The following is a 26,024-nucleotide window of genomic DNA, read 5'->3' as shown; positions in this document are numbered from 1 at the left end:
AAAGTAAAAAAAGATGATTAGGAAACCAGAGACTAAACCACATGATGCACAGCTGAGAGAACTGAGAATGTCTAGTCTAACAGGGATGACATAAGAGTTTTTCAATATTTCTTGTTACAGAGAAGAGAGGGTCAACCTATTCTTCAAAGCATCTGAGTCCAGAAGAGGAAGTAACAGATGAAAACTTAACAAAGAAAGATGCAACCTAAGTCCTTCTTTCTATGACCAGGAGATCAAACATGTGGCATCATGGCATCACATGATGTATAGCAACTTTTTTCCCCTTCGCTAAAACACGGGTGGCCAGTGCATGATGCATCCAGTCCGCAGGCCACGGGTTTAACACCCCTGTTCTAAGCCATTCTGAAAATCTGAAATACCAGCATTTTTTCAAATAACTCAAATATATTCTGCACTGATCTGCCAACCTCCTTAAATGTGGGGCCCTTCTACACTAAAAGTCCTTCATTAGTCAAAACATTAGTTTTGTTTTGCTTTTCTTCATAGAGAGAAGCTGGTAAATCATTTCTTACCTGATATCTATCCCTTTACTCATCTGTTCATTAAGTAATTATACAAATTATTGGATTTGGGTTTTTTTCAGTACTATGACACCCAACATTTGATTTTGTTATATTGAAAGATAGAAATATCAACTGGCAACTAAAGTGGAGAAGTGTATAATTCTGTGCCGTGGTGAAACATCAAAAACTACTAAGTTTTCCTTATTTACTGTTCAGGTCAAATCAAATTTATGAAAAATCAATCAAGTTTAGGCATCAGGAAAATTGCCTTTAGGAAATCAGATTCAAAATATAGAAGGCATAAACCACAGCTTATTGGCAAGCTTTTCAGAGAACCCCTGAAATTTTTGCTACTTAACATTTATATAATTTTGCTATCTGGTGGCCTGCAAAGTTCAAATCTTCTAGTGCACTTCTGCAACTATGCTTGGTTTACTTGCCTATTTTGTATGAACTTGTATGTATAGTGAAGCCTGCGTTTCAAGAATCAAAGCGTTCATACTTTTGAAGTGCCAACATTAAAAACTTTAAAACTATATTTAAAGTTGCAATAATGTTTTTTTAAAAAAACCTGAAATGTCAAAAAGAATATATTTTCTTTGGAAGGATCTGAAGAGGAAACCACTGGAATGAGAATGAAATAAGATAATTCTCCTTTTGTTCTTTTTTTTTTTTTTTTAAGAGTTCTTATTTTTCTCTGTACTGGGCTGTCTTGTTAAAGATTGATGTTTGGTGTCACTTCTAGGAAGTGCAGACTGTTCGGCTTCATTGCAATCTATGTCCTCATCCCCTTTCTCTGTTGGATACCACATACTTTGGCAGCCGATATTCAGATGGGAAGTGCTTTTAATGGCAAGAATAGTTGCCAGTGAAACCTTTTCCCACAACGTCCAAAATTCTGAATATGCATACATTAAAGAAACAGAAAGACAGTTACACCAAGAGGAAAACCACTGAGATTAATGCAGTTGAATGCAAATCCTGAAAACTCTTAAAAGAGTCAGAGAAATAAAAAACAAGTTAATCTTATTTCATTCTTAATGTCATAACAAGATTCCAAAGAACTACATACAACTAATTCCACATCCAGAATATCGAGGAACATCTCTCATACCTGATGACAAACTGCATTCAAAATGAAAGGGATTTGTGAAAGCAGACTGCATTGTACTGTGACATAAAAGCCAGAAGTTTGGAGAAGTAGAAAAGAAAATAACAAATCCTACTGAGGATGTGAAGTCCACAAGGAATTTAAAGTAGCTTTTTGGATTCTGTCTTATGCATTTAAAGTGGCCCTGCATGTAAGTAAGAGTTTTTATTGGCCAATTTTGTTCCAGAAAAAATACACTCCAAAAGCATGTGCAAAAAAAAGAGTAAGTTTTATTGTGTATTTTTTCTTCTAGCCATCAGCATAGGGGGGGAAAGGAAAGTAATTTGCTTTTATATCGTACAAGCAAAAAAATCTCACAGCTAAAAAAGGCAGATTGTTTAGCATTTGCCAGTTTTCCTTTAAATAATGCAATGTAGCTGAAATTTGCTGTTAATGACCTAGGTAATCAGCATGCGAAGTATGTTCCTCACTTCCAAAAGAAAACTCTATTCTTTATTTTTTTAAAAACTGATATAGGATGATTTATCAGGCTAATATTGTAAATAATCTTTACTTTTCTGTAACCCAACTTGATGCCAATAATATATATTGCACTGTTGCATATGAAAGGAATAAGCTAATATTTTCCAAGCTATCTAAGGAGAGACTGGAACAATTATCAGTAAAAAGCATAAGAATTTTATTATCTAAAGAATAGTGACCTTAAAAACAATTGTTTCTTTATTAGATTTATATAACAAAAATGATACAGTCGTATCCAGTTCTGGAGGACAAACTGGCAAAATTTTCACAATTTCCAGTTTTCTTTACTTTTTGGCATTCTTGGCAAATAGGCTCTCTTCAAAGAAATGCCAGAAAATATTTGAGATTATTAATTGAGTGGTATGCGTCAGGTTGAGAACCAATCTCCACTCAATTACATTTGACCATTCCATTAGGTACGCTACATGTCCTGTCTACAAAGAAGTTACATCTGACTCAACCTTGGATTTGGGTCTTTTCTGCTTTGGCTCCCACCCTGTAGGCTATCATTAGCTCCAATGTAAGACTGGCCCTGTCCTTAACATGAGATATAATAGAGGATAGGGGGTGTGAGGGGGGGATAGGTAGGTATGTAGGTCTGTAGCTTGTAGGTAGGTAGGTAGGTAGGTAGGTTGGTTGGTAGGTAGGTAGACAGACAGACAGACAGACAGACAGACAGACAGACAGACAGACAGACAGAGACAGATAATAGATAATAGATGGATAAGATATATGTGTATTCTAGCGGGAGGGAGCCTCTAGAATAAATCTTTCTCCTGTGATGGAGATTATCTTGTTAGTGGAAAGGAAATTTGTATTCTCTATTATTATGCAAATGATGTAAATTACACTAGGAGTACAGTTTTATACTACTGGACACTTGAGACTAATGGTTACCTTAGTCTCCCAAACGGTACATTAAAATAAAATTATAGTATACTTGTAAGCATATCTGAGACAACAAGATATCTTGTTATCTTGCTAGGAATGGTGGGTTAAGAATTTGAATCCTAAATTTGGGAATTCATTTCCAAAAATGTCAAGATGTTTAATTTATATTAATTTACTTGTTTTTGTTGGATAAATTCTTTATTTTTGTTGCATTGATTTTAAACTGGAAGATGCCTTGAGCGTTCATTTTGAAAGGAAAACATATAGCAAGTCAGTAGATAATATCTCTTTTTTAAAAAGGGTGTTTATTATTTTATAACTAAGTACTATTATTTCTTTTATCTGTTATACAAATGAAAAGGAAAAAATGATGGAAAGAGTCTACTAATTGTTTGGTAGAGTAGGGATTTTTTTTCCATTAGGGAGATTAAAAAAAATATTCAGTTTTAAATATAGTTTTACATTCAACAAAGGAGTGTTTGCATTTCTTTTCTCATTTTTTAATCACACCCCCCCCCCATGTCTATAATTCTTAGTTTTGTTTTTCCTTTGGTCAATTTTTTTTTTCCTGCCAGCTGCAAAATTGAATTTACCTGTGTACCTTTTTCTGATTCAAATGACAAAAGATCAGTGTTTTTAATTCTACTTTCTGTCAAAGGTACTCTGGTTAAAATATCAATAATACACAGAAAGACAGTACTGTATATTTTCATTTGATACAGAAAATAACTATGATACTGGAAACATTAAAAAGGGATACAATAAAAAAGAGAAAGCATTTCTCAAAATGAAAAATAAGGTTTTTGCCTGCTGAATCCAAGATATATAAGTGCTCCTACAGATATTATTTGGTGTCTACCAAACTCACTGCTTCATTTTACTTTTATTTCTTTTGCGATATTTTTAAAGTGAAAATACATATACAGAAAATCCTTGGCTTACAACCATTTGTTCAGTGGCTATTTTAAATTATGATGGTGCTAAATGAATGGTGGTTACGACATGCCTGCAGCATTTCAGCTCTTCCGATGATCATGATGTGGGTGTTTGGCAACCAGCTTGCATGTATGACTGCTTGCAACCTTCCATGCTGGCTTCCTCAGAAGGTCAGCGGATGCAGTGAAAGGAAGCACTAACATGATAACAGTGGTCCAATATTTGAGGGGCTGCCATAAAGACAATCTATCTTCCAAAGCACCAGAAGGTAGGATAAGAAGCAACGGATGGAAACTAATCAAGGAGAGAACCAGCCCAGAACTGAGGATAAATTTCCTGACAGTGAGAACAGTAAACCAGTCGAATGACTTGCCTTCAGAAGCTGTGGGTGCTTCTTCAGTGGCGGTTTTTAAGAAGCGATTGAACAGCCATTTGTCTGAAATAGTAGAGTGTTTTCTGCCTGAGCAGGAGATTGGACTAGGTCCCTTCCAACTCTGTTATTCTGTCAATGTGGAAGCCAACTGTTGTGGCTCCGTTACCTGAGCCTGTGTCATCAGCAGGAGAGGACTCCAAGAGTGAAGAAGAGGAGTTGGCAAGGCCTCTCTCTCCAAGACCCTCTTCTCTGGCAATGCCTTCGGTGTCTGCCGAAGGGCAAGAGATAGGGCCGGGGCCAAGCACGTCCACGCAGCCACAGATGGACAGTGATGAGGGTAATGAGTCTTGGCTGGATCCATGCCAGCGTCGCAGAGATAAGCGCGCGCAACAGAAGAAAAGGCGTGCCCGAGATTAGGCTGAGTCACTGGACCACACCCCACAGGATATAAAAGGGAGTGTGGTGGCCAGTCAAACCTTGTGACGAACAAAGCTGAAAGCTTCCACGCCATTCTGCATTGCCGGACTTTTGCTATAAGACTTTTCAGGATTATCTCTGGACTTGATTAACTCATAATTATTGAGCGTTTCTTTTGATGTATCAGAAGTGGGGAGAAATTATCTCTCCTCTTCGTAAATAATAAACTCTTGGCAGGCAGCCACTAGGTTGTTACCAAGTTCTGTTATCATAAGGAAAAGGATTTTGCCGGCTGATTTGGTCTTTAACACTTGAACATCTGTTGGTGTGTGTGCGTGTGGTTGGGGACAGAACACCAACAAGTCTCCACATGTGCACCTTCTCCTGCCCATTCTACAATGTTGCCCTGGCCAAATGTGCACCCTGAGCACTCTTCCCAAACCTCACCATGCTCCCTAACATCCCCAGAAGCCCTGCCATACTTCTCTTGCACTACTGAACATCCTGCATGCCTTCTCCAAACCTCACGCCTCCCTATTTCTCACAACTCTTCACTAGTCTCTCTGTCCTCTCTATACACCATCAGGCACCCCCCCCCCGCAACTATCACACATATTTACTGATCCCCACAGGGCATCTCTCATATCTTGCAGACCAGCTAACACACACATGCACTTTCCCTAATCTTTGTCATCCTGCACCCCTTAACACTTCTTTGCTGTGCCTCCCTTGCACTTACATCCCTGCATCTACACCACCACTTGCACATCATTCTTGGCTCTTGATGACCCTTCCTTGCACCCTCACACAATCTCTCCAATTCTCCCTACACTTCTCTCACACTCTCAGACCATTTTCTAGCACACTGCACACCCTCCCCAAGCTTTACTACATGTCCCTTTCATTTTTTCACAACCTCTTATACTCTTCATGCCTTGTGAACCACTTGGGACCAGAGGTGGGCTGCTCCCGGTTCTGACCGGTTTGGCCAAACTGGTTGGTCCAGTTCTGAATTGTTTGGAGAACCGGCAAATCGGACCCCTGGCCAGCCCGGCCCCATCCATTGTTCAGGGAATATTTGGCCATTTTTCAGGCTGTTTTCAGGCCATTTTTCTGGCCGAAATTGGCCCAAGAAATATCCTGAAAATGCTCCCCAAAATGTCCCAAAACCAGGATGTTTTGGGGCCATTTTTAGGCAGTTTTTCCAGCCAAAATCGACCCAAAAAAGCCTGAAAAACAGCCTAAAAATGGCCCAAAAAAGCTGGCCGCAAGAGGAAGAAAAGCCGGGTGAGCCAGACCCAGACGTGTCCCGGGTCCCCTCATCCCAGAAGCAGCAACCTCACACTCTTCCCCTCTCTGCTGGCCCCCTTCTTCTCATGGGATAGCCCAGAAACAACGTCAGAGAGGGAGAACAGGGTGGCGTTTCTATGTGCTCCCGTTTCTGCGTGGCACTCTCCCCTCAATGCTAGCAGCCACTGCTGCCACCTTTTCCTTCACCACTGCTGGGCAATTCCGTGCAAAGAAGGGGTCTAGAAGAGAGGGGAGACTGCAAGGTTGCTGCTTCTGGGAAGAGGGAACCCGGGAAGCATCTCTTCCTCTCACAGCCAGCTTCTTTTCCTCTCACAACCAGCTCTCCAGTCTAGCTTGACACTGTCCCCCCCCCTCTCTCTCTCATACACACACACACAAACAGGTTGATCTTTCTTTCCTCCTGACCCCCTTCCCCACTGGAGACCCCTGGATTCCATCCCCAACCCTACCTCACCCATACAGGTACCAGCCACACAAGTAATGTAGATTTGGTCATGTCCACTCAGTCACATGGAACTCCTCGAGCCACACACACCCAGCCAGTCATTAGGACAGAGAACCGATTGTTAAAAACTTTGGAGCCCACCACTGCTTGGGACTTGCAACTTCTTGCCAACTTGCCATCTGACTTGGGTGTGTCTGTCTCACCTATGACTGTGAGATTCACTTAACAATGGCAATGAGGTCAGCTGGGATAGTCATTGCTAACTGAGGCAGTTGCATTTTATGACTTTATGACTTCACTTAGCAATGAAAACTCCAGTTGCAATATTAAGTCAAAGACTATCAAATTTAGAAGCCAATTTAGCTGTATTTAGAAGATAATATGCTACAAATCAAAGTACCAAACATTTTATTTTATTTATTTATTTTATTAGATTTCTATACCGCCCTTCTCCCGAAGGACTCAGGGCGGTGAACAGCCAAAGGATAAAACACAAGAATACAAAATTTAAAATAAATTAAAACAGATTAAACAATTTGGCTCAATTTTAAAAATATCCCATAATTAAACAAATTAAAATTAGTATTTAAAATTTAAATTTTAAAATTTTAAAAAGGAGAAGATTTAGGCCAGGCCAGCTTGATGGAATAAAAACGTTTTAAGCGCGCGGCGGAAGGTGCGCAGATCCGGGATCCTCCGTATCTCCGGGGGGAGCTCGTTCCAGACTGTAGATGCCCCCACAGAGAAGGCTCTCCCCCTGGGGGCCGCCAGTCGACATTGTTTGGCCGACAGCACCCGGAGGAGCCCCTCTCTATGGGAGCGTACTGGTCGGTGGGAGGCTATTGGTGGTAGCAGGCGGTCCCGTAAATAACCAGGTCCTAAGCCATGGAGCGCTTTAAAGGTGGTAACCAACATCACTTTGTTGTGTGATCTCTTGATCCTACATATATCTTAAACGAACGTTGTCTTACCTGAACGTTCCTTCTCTGCGCGCTGATGGAGAATCCAAATGATGGGTAGTTTCCTCAGCTTGATTGCTGGACTGGGTGACTGTTTCTTTAAGAAACATCCTTGGCCACTCCTCCTTTTTCTGGTTAAGCCCCAGTTCGTTCGCGAAGTCAATAGAGGATGGTGTAGACCTGAAACAATAGAAGGAGACAAAGAAAAAAACCAGGCAGTCCTGGCCAGAAGCAGTCAAGGGATGGGTTGGATTCTCCATCAGCGCGCAGAGAAGGAACGTTCAGGTAAGACAACATTTGTTCTCCAGCGCGCTGCCTGGAGAATCCAAATGATGGGATATACCCAAGCTAGTTAGAAGTAAGGTGGGAGGCTGCTTCATCCCAGGAAGGAACAGCCAGGACAGACTGTAGCACTCGACGTCCAAAAGAAGCTTCAGCCGAGGCAAAGGAGTCAATTTTGTAATGTCTAACAAAAGGAGTCAAGGTAGTCCATGTCGCAGCCCTACAGACGTCAAGGATGGATGCCTGGGTGGCCCAAGCCGCTGAGGTGGCTGCGCTACTGGTAGAGTGTGGAAGTATCCGCCCAGGCAGAGGAGTCCGTCTGGTGCGATACGCCGAGACGATGCAAGCCTTGATTCAACAGCCTATCGTGGACGAGGAAACTTTCATGCCCAAGGTAGAAGGACTGAAAGACAGGAACAAGGCTTCGGATTTACGGAAGGACGCAGTCCGCTTGATGTATCGGCGGAGAGCTCGTTTAACGTCCAAGGTATGCCATTGTTGTTCAAAATGATGGCTAGGAGCCGGACAAAAGTCAGGTAGAATTAACTCTTGGGCACGGTGGTACAGAGAATTTACCTTTGGCAGGAAGGAAGGATCTGTACGAAGCACCACCTTGTTAGGATGGAAAACACAAAGGTCAGGCCGTACAGACAGCGCCGCCAACTCGGACACTCGTCTCGCCGAAGTAATCGCCACTAAGAAGGCAATCTTAAGAGTTAGATATCGCAGAGATATAGAAGCCAGAGGCTCAAATGGAAGTGACATGAGGGCTGATAGAACCAATGGCAAGTCCCAAGTTGGGTATCTATGGATAGTAGGAGGACGGAGATTGGAAGCTCCCCGTAAGAATGTCCGTATACTGGAATTCTGGGTCAAAGGTCGTTCCCAGAAGACAGAACTGTGCTAAGGGCGGCCACCTGTCGCCTCAGGGTGTTAGGAGCAAGGCCACGGTCCAAACCCTCCTGTAGAAACACAAGCACGTCAGAAGGAGATGCAGTTGTAGGGTCCTGATGAGACTTGGAACACCAAGTGCAAAAGGCACGCCAGGTGGCGTCGTATATACGGTTCGCTGATGCACGCCTGGCAGACTGCATAGTGTGGATCACGCTGGCCGGGATGTTGTCCTTCCTCAATCGGATCCTTTCAAACGCCAGACGGTCAACTGCAACCATTGTGGATCTGGGTGCAGTATGACCCCCTGGCTGAGAGATATCCGGTCGTTGGGAATGTGCCAAGGACATTCCACCGAGAGGTTCCGGAGGTCCGCATACCAGGGGCAACGCGGCCAATTGGGTGCGACCAAGATGAGATCCGCCTTCTCCTCCAACAGCTTGCGAATCACCCGAGGAATGAGCAGTAGGGGGGGAAAGGCGTAGAGCAACCCTGGAGGCCACTTGCTTCGGAGAACGTCGCAACCTTCCGCTCCGGGACAGGGAAACCGGGAGAAGAATCGGGGAAGATGGGCGTTCAGCTGTGTTGCAAACAGGTCGACCGTCGGGAGGCCGAACCACTTCGATACCTCCCTGAACAAGGCCGGATCTAGACGCCACTCTGCCTGATCTATTTGAGTCCGGCTGACCCAATCTGCGGTGATGTTTTCGACCCCGGATATGTGTTCGGCTGTTAGGGAGAGGACGGTCCTTTCTGCCCAAAGGAGCATTCTCATCGCCTCCTCCATCAGCTGTTTGCAGCAAGTTCCCCCTTCCCTGTTGATGTGGGCCTTCGTTGTTGTATTGTCCATTAGGACTAGAACATGATGCCCTTCACAGATGTTCTGAAATGACGGAGAGCGAGGTGGACCGCTCGTAGTTCCAGCCAATTTATGTCGTGCCGTAAGTCCAGATTGGACCAGCGGCCCTGGGCAACCAACGACTGCAGGTGGGCGCCCCAGCCGAATTGACTCGCATCCGTCGTCAGGATTAAGCGACTGGGTTCCAGAAAGAAGGAGCCCCTCCGTATGGACGGGGAGGTCCACCACCTGAGAGACAACCGTACCATAGCTGGTAGGGCAACGGTGATGTTTGAACATGCTCGGTGGGATCTCTGATAGGGCAGGAGGAACCATTGGAGAGGCCGACTGTGAAGTCGAGCCCACGGGACGATTGAGATACACGAAATTAGTTTGCCGAGTAGTTGTGACAAGGTGAGCAAGGGAACGGACCTGAGGGAAAGAACCCTGGTCACTAATGACTGAATGCTGTGAACCCTGTTGGGGGATAGGAAGACCCGGCAGCTGACAGAGTCTATGAGAGCACCCAGGTGGAGGATGCGAGTGGTAGGCGAGAGCTGACTTTTGTTGAGGTTCAGGGAAAATCCGTGCTGTTGTAGGACAGGAGAGACAGCTTTCAGATCGACAACAGCCTGATGACGAGAGGCAGATAGGATGATGATGTCGTCTAAATAGCACATGACCCTGATGGGAACTTGTCGCAGAGATGCCGCCAATGTCGCCAGCAGCTTCGTGAAGGTCCGAGGGGCGGACGAGAGGCCAAACGGCATGGCCCGATATTGGAAGTGCCTATTGGCATAGGCAAATCGAAGAAATCATCGATGATAAGGACGGATCGGGACATGCAAGTAAGCCTCCTTGAGATTGATTGATGTCATAAAGTCGCCTCTTTGGATGCCCTGCAGGATCGATTTGAGCGAATGCATCTTGAAATGGTGGTATTTGACAAACTTGTTCAATGCCTTCAGGTCCAAGATCCCTCTCCAGTCCCCGGAGGACTTGGGGACGAGAAACAGGCGCGAGTAGAACCCGGAGCCCCATTGTTCTACTGGCACTGGTTCGATAGCGCAGATGTCGAGCAGGTGTTGTACCTCTGCGTCCATTAACGCCCTCTTCTCCGGATTGCTCGGAAGCGGGCACCGGAGGAAGCGGTTCGGAGGGCTGGATAGGAAGTCTATAGTAAGACTGAAGCGCACAGTCTGAAGGACCCAAGCGTCTGTTGTAGAAGAGATATATTTATATCTTAAATATATTTATATCTTAAATATATTCTTTTTTTAAAGGATGAGTGATTAGTGCCTAGAATTTCCTTTGGGAGAAAATGACAAACTGGTAGAAAGCAAGTATTCAGAAATATGGAAAGTGTTAAGAAGTTCACAGAGAGCAATTATCAAATTGTCTTATTGAAAATTAGCATTTTAGCAAAAATTCCCTACTGATCTATTTTGTGGGAAGGCTTAGGATGTATTCTCAGCTGTATAGAGTGGTTCAAAATGCCACCCAACCAAAACTTTTATTAAAAATTCATTGATGGGAGAGTGCTAGGAGGAACATAGAAAACTAATATTAGAAAATAACTAAATATTCTCTATCAATTGTTTGGTTTCATTTTCATACTTCATTTCTATTCCTCCACTCCTTTTTAATACATCAGAATTTGTGAAAAAGGAAACAGAAGAGACTTCCAAAAAAATGAATAAACTATAACCAACAATTTTTAAGTATGGGAAAATTCCACTGCTGTTTATACGAATCTTTGTCCGGGGCAGATATTATTAACATATTTTTCATTCAAATCAAAGTCATGGGAACATGTCTTTCTCAATACTTATTCATACTTCATAATGGTTACATATCCTGTGTGATGGTCTTACTTCAACTTCCTGCAATACTGTTGCAGATGAAAACATGCATCTGTAATGTAATACATTAACTAAAGCTTATAATATGTACAGGTAGTCTTCAATTTACAACTGTTCATTTAGTGACCATTCAAACTTACAACATCACTGAAAAAAATGACTTATGACCATTTTTCACACTTACATGGTCAGGTGATCAAAATTCAGATTCTTGATTCATATATGACAGTTTCGGGGTTATGTGATCATCTTTTGTGACCTTCTGACAAGCAGTCAATAGGTAAACTAGATTCACTTAACCTTGTTACTAACTTAACAATTGTAGCGATTCACTTAACAACTGTGGCAAGAAAGGCATAAAATGGGGAAGAATTCACTTAACAAATGTCTCACTTAGCAATATAAATTTTGGGCTCAGTTGTGTTCATAAGTTGAAGACTATCTGTATTTGAAGACTTTTAAAAACAATATTTACCATATGAGGCATCCTTTGAAATAATGTCTTATGGGAGACTTGCACACGGAACAGAAATATGTCTTAAAATAATTGTGGGCCAAAAGTCATGCAATTATCAATTCAGTGCCTAGGAGTGATGGAGTTGGTGATGTCCATGAGGGCTGGATGGCTAGCATGTCTTTTGGGACAGAAATATAATAGTTGCAAAAAAGGAGATGGCAAGTGGCAGTGAATCACTGTTCGATGTAAATGGATTGACCGGGAGGGCATACAAGATTACTTAGCAAGCAGGCAGCAGGCAGCTAATGGTGCATATATTGTGCAGACCTATCTTGTAGCATTGGTTCTCAATGTTTTGTATCTTAATTTGTGCCAAAAATCCCATGATTATACAGCATTACCAACAATAGAGGAATAGTTGATGAAGACACAGAACTTGTAAAAGTGACTAAACTGATTTCCTGGATTAGAGAAAAAAACAATAACTGTGCGTATTTCCAATTAGAAACCCTTGCCAACTTTTTGCATAATACTGGAAAAATGCATTTATGACTTGAAGTTTTGAGAATTAAAAAAAATATGAGTAAGTTTTTCTGTAATTATATAGTAAGAGATAAGTTTATAATCATATATACATTTTATGCAAAGGAAAATGGAAATTTTCCATATTAATTTATTTTATCTTTAATCTTTCTGTTAATTATATATACACACACACACACACGTACGCACACACACATAATATTGAATTTATGATAACATAACAGATATAGATACATCCCCTGATACATCCCCTGATAAAAAGCCCAATCAGGCTTTTGAGCGCATGGCAATAAGGCCAAGTGCTTATTTCAGGGTTCAAAAAATATAAGACAGGTTCTTATTTTTGGGGAAACATGGTAGATACTGTTAAGATAATAACAATACTTATAAGTAATTGCTTCTCATTGTGGGAGCACCTTTCCTGTGAGCTGTAACCAAAAAGTATATCCGGATAATAGAACAGTATTATTTATATTGGCTCCTAAATTCAAACCTCTACGAGCTTTATCATTCTGTTGAGATACTTAATTTCTTTTCTCAGCATGCAGAATTCTTTTTGCTTTGGTTTATTGGCAATGTCATCATTTGCAAAAGGAAATCATGTTCTCCCTAGGCTACTTTGCACCACTAGTTAAACATTGTACTATATAGTATTCCACTATAGCACTTCACCTATACATAGTGACTGAAAATGGTATGAACAGGAAAATTCATTTTAATAATCATATTTCAGGATCAAACCCAAGCACTAAAGAAGCAGAGAGGATCCAAAAACAAATACTTTTTTGAATGTATACATATATAGATATATTTGAGTCCCACAACAATACCTGCAGATTCCTATAGTTCTATCAAGCTGTACAGAATAAACTGAATGCTGTAATTTACAGTAAATTAAAAAAAAGGGAGGGGGGAGATATACAGGTGACTAGCTAGTATTTCATTCAGCATTCCAAAATCCTAGATTTAGCATGACAAGAGAATGCAAACAATCCAGTATCCAAGAACTGTAAAAGAAAGAATCTGTAAATAGAATGTAGTCTAAGCTCCCTACCACAAATATAAACATGATTTTTCCAATTAGGATCAGCATTTGTACAGAGGATATCTCTATACATGAAAACTCTTCCAACCTGCACAGTTTGACTGCTGGTCATAAAATTTGTGGGAGAAAACTATTTCATATGGCTCCACAACACCTCAAAGGTATTATATATAAGTGGAAATTGAGAAAGAGAATAAACAAGTAAAAAATTGAGACCACATAGAAAAGGGATGAGTAAGGGAGAAAATGCTGATCTGAGCTGAATTGATAGAGCCAAGAATTCATATGTTATGCTCACATAAGGTTTGTAGGATGTATAACATAACAGTTTAAAAAAAATCTCTCTTTCTACAGCCAAAATTCCCAGCTATGATATTTAAAAAAAAAAAAAATGACCAGGAAGCAGTATCACATGGTGCTGTATAGGCAGGATTTAAGACTGAGCACTTCCCAAAAGGCAGAGATCCTAAGCAAGGCCAATTTTTCCATTTTTAAAAATAGTTAGGACAAATGATCTTAACTATTCTCCCAGGAGGACAATAACAGAGGCTCAATTACTCTTCTGAGGAAGACAAGCATGAACAGATTGGTGCTCACTGTGTACTGCCAAAACAAGATAGAGGATGCTGAAACATCAATATTTTAAAAGAGAGGAAAAAAGCAAAATAGTCATAGAAAAATCTATTTTATTTCACTGTTCGGCCTACATTATCCTTCATTAATATTTAGACAAAACCATTTTGACGGAAAAATAGTTCAAGAATTAATAAAAATGAAATAACTAGAACTGCACTCTGAACAATAAAACAACGCAGTTCACTTGCTGATATTCTGAATTATGTTTACATTATTGATTCAAGAAAATACTTTCTTTTTGGAGTAGGAATCATTTGGAACATTTTCCAGGAATAGCAATAGCAATAACACCTAGACTTATATACCGCTTCACTCTGCTTTACGGTCCTCTCTAAGTGGCTTACAGAGTCAACAATTTGGATCCTCATTTTATCAACCTTGGAAGGTTGGAAGGAAAATCTTGCTTCTCCTCTTATACCTATGCCCAAGAAAACATGTTACCATCTTGTAAAACCCAAATTATTAGAACATCTACACCAGGGGTGTCAAACTGGCAGCCTGCAGGCCAAATGCATCACACACAGGCTATACCCACCCCAGCTCCACAAAGGGAAAAAACATCACAATACATCACGTGACAGCAATGTGACGTGGCAAGTTTGACTCTTGTGGTCTAAACCAACATATATAACATAAATTAGGGCTGGCAACCATTTTCTGTTTAATAACCAATACCATCTAAAAATATTCAACACATTTTGGCAGAAAGAAGATTTAAACCAAAAAAATTCTGTTTTCATATTTGTTTTCCATATGCATACGATGCTGACTTTCTTGGGAAGCATGTTATTAATTTGGGTGAACTTCACAAAACCTAAGGGATTAACAGCATCACACTATCTCAAAGCCAGTTCCAGTTCCTTTAAAAAAAAAACAACACTGCTCATACACATCATGCTGATCTGTTGGTTTGGATCCCATTTTATTTCCTTTTACAAGAATTCTCACCAATATCAAGTGTGTCATACAGCTGGCTGATTTTTTATTATCATGTCAGCTATTTTAGAGATAGATACTTGTATAATTCATAAATGTCTACACACACACACCACACACACACACACACACACACACACACACATATATAAATAATTGCTTCTCACAAGAGACTAGTCAGTAACTTTAGCACTTTTCCTCTACATGTGTAAGAAAGTGCCTTTGGGGAAAATACGTCCAAGAAAGATCAAGTGTCCATACATACAGAAGAGCCATTTACCACAACAAATTCTGTTAGATAAACCCAGAATCAATTATGTTAAAATCTAACATTTTATTACTGCACTGCAAAACTGTCTTAAATTTATGTATCATTTTAAAAAGCAGCAAATGAAAGAACATTTGAGCAAGCCTAAAATGGCTATTGTACACCATTTGATCATCTTACCCAGGGGGAAAAAGGATACTTTCAATGATGCTTTATTTAAATACATGTTGTTTATGTGTTTTAGATTTTTTTTAATCCCTCCTTTATTACTTATATATGTAAAGGTGGTAAACATCCTAATACTACTCCCTCCTCCTATTTCCTTCACAACAACAACCCTGTGAGGCGAGTTGGGCTGAGAAAGACTAGCCCCAGGCCACCTAACAGTTTTTATTCCTTAAAAACTTTGTCTTTTAATACTGTGTACTTTATTTAATTCTCATTTACAAAATTTCTGTTGAAAATGTGAATATTTTAAAAACACTGGAAAAGAAACTATTAGAATATTAGTAATTGAAATAAACTAAGCAACAACTGAAAGAGAAGGATGAAAAATACAGTGGAAATTTTTTACTGTTTGCCGTTTCCTAAATTTATTCCTATTATTGTGGCCTGTCAGCGGCCTGTGCAGTTAGTAGCTGATTCCAACAGCGAGAAGGCTGGTGTGGTGCTGCGCCAGCAGCCCGTGCAGTTGGCACTCGAGTCGGACAATGAGGAGGCTGGAGAAGATGTGGTACCAGAGGCAGTGATTCAGCCAGGGCCTTCAGAACCTCCAGAAGCTCCCATAAGTGAAGAGGAAGAAGAGGAGGAGCCTCTTCTCGAAGCATGAGCATGCAGAGCTGTTAAAAGGCAGGAGTGGCTCCTCAGGAGGAGGTCTCCTCGAGAGTAAGGCTTGGGGCTAATTGGCCACTCCCCTAGCCTATTTAAAGAAGGACAATAACTGATGCAATTTGCAGGAAACAACTTCATTCAAATTCCTTCGCGTCTTGATTACAGAAAATGTTTGATTTGGCTCTTATCAGTCTTCCTGCAAATTGCTTCTGAGCATTCTGCCAACCACAGTAAGATTATGGTTATCTGAAATACTGTGCCTCAGAACTGAGTTATTATTCTTTGAATTCTTGTCGGCTGTTAATGAAGTTAAATTAACAGCTCTTGTTCAGAAAAGATTGATTTATTGTACTTGTGTACGAACAACAATTAAGAAAGCTCATTAGTAGTCTTTAATTAGTAAATTAAGGTTTGTACAGACTTTCTGTGTGCTACATTCTTTGGGGTCCGTAGCTGGGGCAGAACTCCTATAGAACTCTTCTAATAAAATATTTGAAGACCTCGACAGGAAAAAAAAAACAGTACAGTTTAACACATGTGAGCAATATGCTTAATAGTGGCAACTTCAGCCTGTTGACTAGTTCTTGTCACCAGCACAGTCAATACAATGCAAAAAAACTTTAGGAATGTGACCATTCAATCCAGCCAAGCAAAACCACGATTGGATTTGAGATACTGGTCACGTCAGATACTGTCAACACTAGTGGCAAGACTGTTTGCTGTCCAACTTTGAAAGCTAAGCTTCTGAAATCACACTGTACAATTTACTTTTTAAATTATTTGCCTTATTAAATTTTAGTAATGTCCATTATTATTTTAACTGTTTATTTTATTGTTTTTCACTTTGTTTCTTTTAATTTTGTTTTTAAGATATATGCCACCCCAAGGTTGAGATGGGCAGCTTTATAAATCAAATGAATAAAAATAAATAAATTATGCTAATACAGCATAATTTGCACTTTAATTTGCTCTGTTAATGAAATAAAAAAAAAATATTGATCTGTTTCAATGTAGTTGCATTCATCTGGTTTCATAAGACTAAACCATCATAAATCAATAGTTTGGCTGAACCAGCTTTTTTTTTTAATTTAGTTTTTAAAAAACCTAAAGTTATATTTGAAATCCACATAATTTACCCTCCATTATGATCCAAATAAGAAAGATATTTTCCATGTACAACTAAATTAAAATGAAGGCTTAGGGAGAAATGAGTTTCTTTCAGTTGTATATCTTGGTTCAATAATAAAACAGTTTAAGGATTTGGGCAAGGGGTAATTGCTGTTAACTTGTGTAGATTCTTCTTCAAGCAAGCAACAATGTGTAATATTTGGATCCAGAAGGTCTTACCAATTGCAGGTCAACATCGAAATAATTCTTGCATTAAATTAACATATAACAATCTAGACTGAATCTCGGGTATCTTTGAATGATATTTGTTTTCAATTAATGTTATCTTGAAAGAGTTTTTATCACAAATGGGATGAACTTTGTTGGAACTGTAGAAGTATAATTTGGTTGTTTCTTCTTCTTTTATTTCTCAGCAAACATCATAAAATGTGATTTCAGCAAATATTGTCTGTTCTTCAGTTACAAAAGAAAAACGTTTTCTGTATACAAAAGAAGAATTGTTAAGCCTACTCCTCTAATCAGCACACAATATACCTGGCAAGAAACTATGTACTCTGGAGCATCCATTGAGCACTGCATCAAATATAGAAGCCAAGGAACACCCAGGAAACAGAAGACCTTTTTTAAAAAGCCTGCAAGGCTTAATTATTTGAGTTTCAAACATTTTCTTTGTCCACCCTTCCACCTTCAAGTCCTGGCCACCTATCCAGTTTTGGTTAATTCTATATATTCACATGATGTAAATTCCACATGTCTTTTTAACTTCATGGCTTGTGTCCTACCGGAAAAAAAAATTCTTGCAGATTGCTCAATTTATTGTATTTAAATATTGTTTTTTTACTAGTAATTGCACTATAGATTATGTGATGGAAAAAATTAATCCTTTGTTTAAGGCATAAACCCAAGTTCCTGTCTATTCTGCGGATGTTAGAAATCCCATGACTCTTGACAAGGAAGAGAGGGAATATTAACTCTTAACAATGTCTGGCTAAGTACCCAGAAATGTGTGTGTGTGTATGTGTGTGTGTGTGTGTGTGTGTGTTTTATTGAAGCTTAAACTCTTAGCACAGTAGACAAAGAAATTTTTAAATGAGGATTGGAGGAAAAAAAGTAGTTATAAAGTTATTATAAATCAAAAGATATTGTGAGATGTAAATACATATGAATATTAAATTTCCTATTTACCTTTTGGAAAATAGATATAAACAACAAGGGTTTGTTAAGTTAAATTATTAAGTTGAAGTGCAAAAGAGTTAGCAGTTTGAGGGTGAAATTATTACAGGCTCTAGGTCTGTAATTTGTTGTTTGTGTTTGCATCTAGCAATTAAGGGCTAATAGAAATCAATGTGGAATTTTCCAGTATATATTAAATCTCCTTAAAGTTCTTGGTTCCACCCTTCCCAAGTTCCTAGCAACTTTCCAATATATCAATTACCTTGAATGACTCAGGGCTGACAGATAACAAGAGCTGGAGCTACTGTGCCTAACAGAATGATGGACGTCCTCCTTGGAATTGGGAGTGGGGGAGCCGTTGTGTGCACAGATCGTTAAGAGGAACAGAGAACACTGATACCAAGAAAGGCCACCCTACAGAGCTGTGGATGGATGTTATTATTTTTAAGAAGGAGCCTTTCTGATGATATAACATGGCTGACCCTGCAAGTGAGGGCTTCATAAATCTTTTTCAACTGAAAGTTCCTGGTCGTGCAGGTTGGAGGACAAACAAAAGAATCAAAAGAATCAGGATGTGAAGTTTTTGTACAGGTCATGTTAGGCTTGCTTGTGGGACTCTGCAATAATACAACAATGGGCAAAACTGCAAGGCACAGCTTTCTTTCTATGCTTTGTTTCAACTGCTTCCCGTTACAGTTTTAATTTCACATTCCTAGGGTTACTGCATGTTAAAAAGTTCAAATGATGCTAATTCTTTCCCTTGTTTCAAACAGATATGTGTTTTGATGCACACTTTAAGAATAAATTGTGTGCAACTAAAATCAGATGGTGATCTAATTGAATCCTGCATAATTTAGTTAATCCTTGTTTACAATATATTTATTCCATGAAATATACTTCTGTGGGGGATATTTTACCATTGCTATGGTAGCTACTTATTATTACTTAGTACTTATTTCAGAGCCATTTTGGTGTAGTGGTTTAAGACAACAAGATAAAACCAAGAGGCTGCAAATTGTAGTACTGCCCTAGCCACTATGCTGGCAGGCAGATTTTGTACCAGAGACCCTGGTACAAAAGAAAGGAAGCAACTGAAAACCAGTAGCAAAAGTTGTGCAAAGCAAACAGTATGGACTCATCCAGGCTATTGCTAGGAGATTGTTTTTGGTAAATCCAAAATTAAGATAGATGAATTATGTAGATAATAACACTGCAATCAAGTAGACAATAAAGCAATATCTTAGTACAGTATCTAATGAATTGTAGAGCTTTATAATTTGGACAGAATTTAGAACATTTATTTAATTTTAAAATCAATATTATTAAAGTCTATAAAATGAATTATTATAAACTTCTAATAAAGCCGGGTGCAAAAAATATATAAATGATTATCATTCAACATGAAAACCATCCAGACCAGGATTTATCCTGTTTCTAACACTTGCTGATGTTTCAAATGTCCTTCCAAAATATCCACACAATCTTGTGATTGTTGTTGAAATATTTCAGTCAAAAAATTACTCATATGTCATTGATTTACCATAATCCCATATGTGTTCACATAGAATGCCAGATATACTATATTTGTTCTGTCACTAACTTCTCATTTACTAAAAAGCAGAATAGTATGCTCAGTCCTCTAGATTCTAGAGCCATGATGGTGAAACTATGGCAGGCGTGCCAGAGGTGGCATGCAGAGCCCTCTCTTTGGGCACGTGCGCCGTTGCCCCAGCTCACCCAACTGGTCGTAGGGTTTCTGATGTATGCATGTGCGTCAGCCAGCTGGTCATCGGGTTTCTGAGGGGCGCATGCACGCCAGCCAGCTGGTTGTTGGGTTTCTGGTGCTCTGGAGTATGCACACATGCATGTTCTGGTTTGGGCACTCTGTGCCTAAAAGTTTCACCATCACTGTTCTAGAGGATTCCCTACTATTCCAGATGTTTTAATGGAGAGAGAGGGAAAAACTGCCAAACAAAGCAATGCACTTCAGCCACCCATGATTATTATTTTGGTTTTTTTCTAAGCTTGTTGATTACACTGACCATCCAAGACATTCTTGGGAAGAAAAATGCTGATATTTGGGCCTGCCACTCCATTTAATGTTTTTAGTTAACAGAATCTAAGAAAAGAATACTAGGTGGGGAAGAGAACCTGGATGGAATTATACAAGATGTATGAAAGCATTTTAAAGGCCCTGAGTACTACAGTATGGCTTAGAATGTGTTAACTAGGTTTATAAATACAACTGTAATATTTGTATGGAGATAATAAATCAGGATTTTTGATGGAATTCTGATATCTACTACAATTTTGCAGGATACTCAAATGAAACAGGTATATAGTTTGACATAATTTCCTGCCTTATTTCTGGTGGAATGCCCATCAAAATCTCTAATTAATCCAGGGATATAAGGATTTATTGAATTCCTAATACCACAATGGAAAAAAGATAATGTAATGAAAACAAATAAATTTGTTGGCAGAAATGCAGCTTTCATTTCAATCAAAGATCATTTAATCTATATGGCAATCAACTAACCATTTAGATGAGGCAAATCCAACATAGACTGTGGTCAGAAAATTCCTAATCTGAATTGGCATGTGCTTTCAATCTATACACACTAAGCTCCTAAATATCACCAAAAGGATTTTTTTGAATAGGAATGTTATAAGAAAGAACGGTTTCCAGTTCAGCTCAGCAATAGTATTTCCTACTAGGATAAGTGTAAAAATAGATTGAATGTCTTTAAGAAATAAATTACAAACTTCCCAATAGCATACAATGCTAAATTAAAGGTTGAATAAACTTGGTATGTATTCTTTCTTTGTGAGTTTAACTTTTACTGAATAATCAAGACATCTGCTTCAAATAATGCATTTGAAATGAAACAGAAACAAATACTAAATAAATGAGCAAAATGGTGTGGATGTGTGAAAAGGGAAGTGTCATAGTTTCCAGATTTGTAAATAAATAGCATGAAACATGGGAAATGACCATAAGAAGAATGTGAATTAATAGCATACCTATTTTCTAAAGATGGAAATACATTAGAAGCTTAGCCTCTTGTGAATTTAAAATAAGGAACAAAGAATATTAAAGGGAGTTTAAAAGATGCTATTACTATTGCAACACTAATTCCTGCACTGACTTATTCAAACCTGTTACAAGCTTATTTTTAACAATCTGTAAACTTCTTAGAAATGCAAGATACTTTTTTCCCCAAAATCAAAAACACACAGATTTTTTTTTAAAAAAAGTTGTATCTACATCTTCCAGTCAGAAGATACAGGTATAACATTGTCTTCCAGAATGTAACGTTATACATCTGGTCAGCAAACATCTGGATATTCATCTTAGCTCATCATTTCCTTCTGTAAGTCCAGAAATTGTCAGTTATTTCAGCTGAGATTCGCCCCATGGGAGAAAAGAAAAAAATTACATCCTTTTTTGTCCAAGTTTTATAAACTGAACTTTACCTTTTTCCCTAGGATGCCAATAAGTATAAATATAAGCAGTCTGAAGTCTTTTTATTGTGGTTTTAAGACTATGCATATTAATTCCTAGGGCCATGCAGGAAATATATTTAATTAATTTCATTCATTAAACAACTGAGTTTAAAAATTTTGTTCAGAAAATGCAGCAACTAAGAGCTTCCCATTGATTAATTCCTAGTTAAGCTCAAGAAACCAGAACTGGGATTTAATAGCAGCTTCCAAAATTGCAATGTGTAAATATACAGATCTGGTTTTCAACATTTTCTCTTTTACTAGTTAATAAGAACTGAGATTTCAGCAATAGTGAAGTCTTCGGAGAGGGGCAGCATATAAATTTAATTAATTAAATTAAATTAAATTAAATAGATGTACAGACTTCTGGGGAAAATGGCAAACTGAAGAGCACAGCTTGATAATCACAATAGAATGAAGTAGACTATCTCTTTATAATTCCTTTCTAGATAAGAGGAGATTTCAAATTGGCCACAAGTGCCTTGGACAATTGTTCCTTGCGAGAAGATTGCAAAACAAGAGTCTTCTATGGATTCAGAGCTCTCTGAAATTAAGGCAATAGTTATCTTGATTAACCCAGTTAGTACCTTTTAACTACACTGGATTTGCATATGTTCTTTTCCAATTACCTTTGAAAATTTTTTGTTAACTACTTTGCAGCTATTAGAAACATTTGGATCCACAAGTTTGAAAACACTGGATGAATTCCTTCAATTCTTACTGAAAGAAGTTTTACATACAAGTTTAAGGACTTTAACAAATAATCTTTTGCAATAAACAGCAAAAAGGTGATTAGAACTTGGATTGTGCAAAGTTAAATGGACTAAAGATCCAGATAGATTTGAAATAAGACTTTGGAATAAGAAAGAATTCTTATTCTTTCTTATTCCAAAGTCTTATTTCAAATAAGAATAAGAAAGAATTCTTATTCTTTCTATTCTATTCTATTCTATTTCTATTCTATTCTATTCTTATTATCTTTATCCTTATCCTTTAAGAATCCTTTCAATGAGAAAATGCTACTCTTTTGAATTTTTTTAAAAAAGAACATGAGAGGATGAGATTTTGAAGATTGGATTCATGACAGAACAAGAAAAAACTCAAGATTTTTAGTAAAGGAAAAGAACAGTTAAATTTGACTTGCTAATACACAATGGAGTAAAATATTTTAACATTGGATAATATTGAAGAATATTTTTGGACAATGGATCCAGAACTTTTAAGAGTAACTCCCATATAGAAAGATTGTATTTTAAAGACATTATAAAGGAAGAACAATTTTACCTGAGAAGATTCATTTGAAAAATACAGACTAGAAGAATGATATGGAAAAATAGGCCACACTGGACATACAAAATAATGTCTTCATAATTAAAAGGGATGTGCAGACAAAAAATCAAAAACAAGACTTAAATATTTTTTCTATGGATTTATAAAAGAGACTTCTAAATGTTTGAAGATTTTGTGAGAATGAACAATAAAAGAAATAAAGTTCCAAGATGTTGTTTGAAGGGAACAAAGATCAAGATTTTTGAAAGCAAAAGTAATATAAAATTATTTGATCAAAATTAAAATAGATATCTCTGGTAATTCTTGTTGGACTTTTGCTGATTAGGACTGAATAAGGAGCTTTGCAGTGTTGCTTATAGATAAGAGATTGCTGCATTCTTCTCATGACACAGAAATATTCCCTTCACAAAGGAAATGAACTATCATATTTATAAATAATGCTTACAACTAAGGGAAGTATCCTGCCATTTATACTGCCATTTTGCATAATATGATGCTGGTCAGGCAGGGACCAGCAGTTCTCAGACAAGACAGAACTGCTAGGTTAACACTGAGCAAGTGTCTGTTCTGTAAATTGGAACATAAAAGGACACTTTCAATTGTTTTGATTGAGAGAAGTAGAAAAGGGATTAGAATATAAACTCTGTAGCAAATACATACAGTCATGCATACATAGTTTAATTTCTGTATCCAACAGCATCAAGATTTTTTCTGCATATACAGCTTTATTGCTTTGAAATAAAATAACTTACCTAACCATGTCAAGTCCATGAACTTCTCTAAACCAGTTCCTGTGTATGGGTCGAGGTGTCTAGATTTATTGCTGTGCCTGACATGAAGACAGACACTCTATGTAGATCTCTGCTTCTGTGGGTAAATTTGGCAGGCTAAATTCCCCGTTTTCTTCCCCAGATACAATTATTTTTTGCACTTAGTTACAGTAAGATGCTAGCATGAAGCTAGATTACTACCATAAGTGTAGCATATTATGCATTTTCCTATAGACACAGCTTCATTGAATTAGATTTCATAGAAAACAAGCTGCCTATTGTACCCTTGAAATCCCTCTGTGTATTCTGACTTTTTCCAGGCAATCTAGGTCCTCTACTTGGTGACAGCTCAAATCATTGAAAGGCAGGTTAAGGGAGGGTTTCATCTGCACCAGCAATAACACAAAACAAATCCCTCTACGAGAACTTGCCCAGAGCAGTCATTTCTGGTTATCATCATTGTATATATTTATGACCACAGTACTACTATACACTGCAAGGGCACTGGGAAAACAATACTGTTTTCTGAAAATTGTATAAGCTTTGTTATTTTCAGAGAGTTCTAATGTTTAATACAATTGTGGAGGTTTTTCAAAAGGTTCAATGGCTGGATTAAGAATTAAGGGAGGGAGAGACATACAAAATACTAATTAATTTGTACATCCTCACCTCACAAATGATTGGTTTCTATATTTTGAACATTTACTAGCAGATAGAATCCCAAAGCTTTCTATAGTCTTCAAAGCATTCTGAAAAGTCACTTTCACAGTTTCGATTGTTTTTGATGTTCTACTGATGTTCTGCTGACTGATATGCAGTGGTGGGATTCTGGGGGTTCTAGGGGGTTCGGCTGAACCCTTTGTTAAATTGCTGGCTCGCCCTGCCCCTTGCCCTGCCCCTCCGCACTACTATTTATTCCCAATAAATGGGGCGAGCGAGCCAGCAATTTAACAAACGGTTCGGTGTTTTTTTGTAATTTATTGGCCCCGCAGCACACTGAACCGTCTGTTAAATTGCTGGCTCGCCCGCCCCTCGCCCTGCCCCATCTCCCACCTGCGCAGCGCCAGCCTATCATAGCCAGGGGTTGGCAATTGTGGCTCTTTTACAACCTTTTTACAGGTTGTAAAAGAGCCACAATTGCCCACCCCTTCCCTAGCCTGAGTTCCACTGCCTGGGATCCACGTGGGCTGCCACATGGTTCCCCACCGGCTCCGGACGCAAGAGAGCAGGATGGAGAAAGCAGCTTCCACGCCTTCACTCACCCTCACTCTCTGCTCTGTTGGATCGCCGGCCATTTGCTTACCCCACCCACTCCCAATCTATTGCTGCCTCCGGAGTCCCAGCTGATGGCTAGAGGAAAAAAAACGGTTTAAATTCTTACCGCGGGGCTTCAAAGGGCCGCCCTATAGCCAGTGGTGCAGCCGAACCATTTGTTAAATTGCTGGCTTGCCCCGCCCCTCCGCACTACTATTTATTGCCAATAAATAGTGGTAGGCGAGGGGCGGGCGAGCCAGCAATTTAACAAATGGTTCGGTGTTTTTTTGTAATTTTATTGGCCTGCGGAGCTTCAGCATAGGCTAATTAGCCCTTGCTTAGATCAGCTCCCGAGTCTCAGCTGATTTGTCTCAGCTGTTTTGCTCAGGGCTCTGCTGCTTGCTGGAGCAATTTTTTTTCCCCCTAGCTATCCTGAAAAACGAAACTGAAACTGCTTTGCTGTTGCTGCAAGGTTGGATAATTAGGCAGGCAGATTTCTTTTCTTTTTCCTCACCAAAAAAGGTAGGTGCAAACAATGGGAAATTTAGAGGAAAAGAGGAGAGTTCAGGATTTTAAAACACAAAAGAAAAAAAGCTCTATTTAACTAGGGAATTGTAGTAATTGAGATACTATTAATTGTATATTTCTGAAAGCAGAAATGGTTAAGTTGTGGTTTGGAGGAATATATGGGGTAAATTATTTGGTTTTTTATTATTGGTAAATATAATTAATTGATTTGTAAGAAATTGGATTGCATGGAAATAATTGGAATATTCATGTTCATATTGATTAATATACAAAAAATGTAGTTATATAACTAATTG

General features: G+C 38.8%; 1 protein-coding gene and 1 long non-coding RNA gene across 3 annotated transcripts in view; one reads left to right on the top strand and one right to left on the bottom strand.

Annotated features, from left to right (window-relative positions):
• Positions 1–26,024, bottom strand: part of AGMO (alkylglycerol monooxygenase) — a 164,820-nt gene that overhangs the window by 112,595 nt on the left and 26,201 nt on the right. The window lies entirely within an intron of this gene.
• LOC148114339 (uncharacterized) lies at positions 121–19,764 on the top strand. The gene is made up of 2 exons (XR_015734032.1): positions 121–1,825; positions 17,620–19,764. It is a non-coding gene; the product is annotated as an uncharacterized LOC148114339 (long non-coding RNA).

Source organism: Pantherophis guttatus, chromosome 4, assembly GCF_059756535.1.
Source record: "Pantherophis guttatus breed Tessera chromosome 4, ASM5975653v1, whole genome shotgun sequence".
Classification (NCBI taxonomy): Eukaryota; Metazoa; Chordata; class Lepidosauria; order Squamata; family Colubridae; genus Pantherophis; species Pantherophis guttatus.
The sequence above is the reverse complement of the archived record's forward strand: the minus strand, read 5'-3'. Positions and strand labels throughout refer to the sequence as shown.